The 3,055-nt window shown below is 36.8% G+C and overlaps 1 long non-coding RNA gene across 1 annotated transcript; it reads left to right on the top strand.

The window, feature by feature from the left end:
- The first annotated feature begins 1,395 nt into the window (after nucleotides 1-1,395).
- Nucleotides 1,396-2,278, top strand: LOC144550186 (uncharacterized). The gene is made up of 3 exons (XR_013510169.1): nucleotides 1,396-1,574; nucleotides 1,683-2,010; nucleotides 2,093-2,278. It is a non-coding gene; the product is annotated as an uncharacterized LOC144550186 (long non-coding RNA).
- Nucleotides 2,279-3,055: the final 777 nt, after the last annotated feature.

Genomic DNA, 3,055 nt, shown 5'->3' with positions numbered 1-3,055 from the left:
ATTAAGTTCCTAAATGTGAAAATTTACATGAGTTGGTATTATCAGGAATTTCGAGAATCATTTTGACAACAATTTGGACTTTTCTTAAACCAATTTTGATTCACTCCACAAACTGACCACTCAAACTTCTCATTCTGAGATGCTTTGATATTTGAAAAGACTGATTACTCGAATTTATCAATATTCATTCTTTATCTGAATCTATACCCTCGTTTTGTGGTGATTTTTACAAGTTTGTCCCCCCCCCAAGCTTGGAACAAGCTTAGGTCAGAAAGTCGCAGACTTAGTGTGTTGATATATGCAAAAGTATGTTTATGTTCTATCGAGCTCAAAGGCATCCAAGTGGATTGTGCCAGTACTCTTTTTTATATATTATTTTTTTTTCTAAATTGGGAGACGAGCTCAAAGGCGCCTCGAAGGACTTATTGCCAGTACTCTTATTTTCTCCATCTTTTCAATTCTTTTCATGTCTCATTTTTTTTATTTTTTTTTATTTGCATATATCATGAATGCACACATCCATTGGTATTCTCTCATACCAATGAATATCCCAATCTTTCTTTATTTTAAATCCATTTCCCTATTTTGAAAGGTACAGTTCAGATTCCAAATGTTTTTTTCGATACAATTCAGGTTTTCGTCTTTTCAATTTCACAAAACAATCTCAATCTAATCAGTTAAGTGGTCAACCATGGTGTTAGTTCTAATCAATTCAAGGCCAAGTTAATCATTACCAAAATGGTTCTCATTAAATCCCTAATTCAAGCAATTCATGCAAAATTTTCACCTAAAAATGCAATTTTTTTTGAAAAATAAACATGACCTACCATGACCTAAATGCAGATATAATTTTCTTCTATTCAACCCCCCCCCCCCCCCCCCCCCCGCCCAAGCTTGAATGAAGCACTGTCCTCAATGCTTGAATTCACACAAGAAAATGTAAAATAGAAGAAAATATGGAAACTTACTAGACATGGAGAGCGGGGGGTGAGGCGGGGGCGCCTCACTGACTGGTGGGAGGTGGGTCGGGTGGATCTGGGCGGAGTGCCCACTTCAGAGGTGTATGGACCGTGTGCGGGTTTGCTGGTAAAGTCCTGAGCTTGCATGTGGCTGAATGAGTGCCTATCACCTTCTCGATCAAGTCCTCAATCACAATTTGCTGAGCTTTCAAATTGACATTTGGTAGAGGTATATCCAAATCTTCTTTTGTAGAGGTATATCCAAATCTTATTTTGTAGATATATTTATGATGCATGAATGATCGTATGAATTGGTTTAATAGAATTAGCATAATAAAGTAGATCCGTAGATGCTTGAAAAGGGATTAAATTTTTTAATTTTACCGCCTTACCGCATCATGAAATCCTTCAAAATATTCAGGATTGGAAGGAGCATTTGGCGCCTCACCAACACGAGTGGATCACGCCCGACGCTGGCCCAGAGTTTGCAATTATTGGTGTAGTGACGCATTTGCTAATCGGAGCTAGAGAAATAAAATCAATAGGGCCGCAGCTGGAGAAAGTTCAGGTGCCACGATGGGCTCTGTGAACATGCTTGTTCACAAACAACGCTTCGTAAGTTGTTTTTCATTAAATTAATTAATTTTTATTTCAATTGAATCGAATCGAACTAACTTCGATAATCTTTTTTTTAATTGAAATTATCTTTCAAATTCTTAACAGGAGAAGAAACACAAGTGCGAACCCAAATGGTCCGATGAGCTCTTCAAGCCGACCCATACGAGGAAGAAGACAGGGCAATTTATTTCCGCCAAAGTCGAAAAGGCACAGGTAATAGAACATAAGAATCATTTTATAAAATTCATTCTTTATTGTATAGAACATTATTGTTATATTTTACAAAATTTGCAAGAAAATTATGAGAGAGCTATAGTTCAGAAGTATGGAGAGGACAGAAGCACATGGCCCCCTTATGACGACGCCGTTTAGTACTCTTCGGTAATTGATGATTAGAATGCTCACAGCGACAACTATGGCCTCGTTGCTCTATGTAAAATAAATATTCCTTGAAATTTTAAATTTATTTTTAAATTTGTAAGATAATACTAATTGTCTTATTTTTAATGTTCCAGGCAAGACGAGGGCCATGTTTCATGATGGTGGGTTTAGCAGTACTCAGTCACATTCTTTATAGACATATTCTTTTGTGCCAGCGGCTCCGTGTCTCAAACAAGAGGATATCGATGCGATATCCTCTCGGGTATTGTCATCTATTATGCTCCAGATCACTGAGCATATCACCTTAGCTATCAGAGCTTTTCAGGTGCGAAATTTAATTTTTCAGTATGTTTTAATTGTGAACCCTAAACCCTAAATCCCTAAATTCTAATTATCTATTGACACATTTACTTTCTTATAACCTCACAGGGAAGTTCGAGCTCGCACCATGTCTCGAGGCCCGATCCTCAAGATGACGTCAGTGATGACGAGGATCATGACGACGACGATGACGTATATGATGGGGAGGAGCATTGGTCGGGTGTCGGCGGAGATGGTAATGCTTAGATGTTTAGATATTTAGATGGTACTGTTAGTGTTTATGTTACTCAATATTTAGATGGTATTGTTACTCGATTTTATGTTACAATTTCTCGATGTTTATGTTTGATGAGATGGTATACTGTTTATGTTTAGATATTATTTATTGCTTGTATGTTTATATTGTTGCTTATGTTTATGTTTATGTTTATGTTGATGTTGATGTTGCATGTATTGATGTTTATGTTGCATGTATCGATGTTTATGTTTATGTTGAATGTATGTATCGTATCAATGTTTATGTTTATGTTGGTACGTGTGGTATCAATTATAATGAAGAAAAAGTAAATAATAAAAAGAACCCAAAAAATTGACAGAAGAGTATTAGTGACCGGTTTTGAGCAGGGCATCAGCAACTGGTTTTGAGTTTCAACGACCAGTCTGATTGGTTGCTGATATCCAGGGAATCAGCGATTGGTTTTGACTACCAGCGACCGATTATTTTGATTGTTGATGCCTTTACATGACGTCAGCAAAACCTAACAGTGACAAAAAAA

The sequence above is a fragment of the Carex rostrata genome, chromosome 2 (genome assembly GCF_964058835.1).
Source record: "Carex rostrata chromosome 2, lpCarRost1.2, whole genome shotgun sequence".
Taxonomy (NCBI): Eukaryota; Viridiplantae; Streptophyta; class Magnoliopsida; order Poales; family Cyperaceae; genus Carex; species Carex rostrata.
The sequence above is the reverse complement of the archived record's forward strand: the minus strand, read 5'-3'. Positions and strand labels throughout refer to the sequence as shown.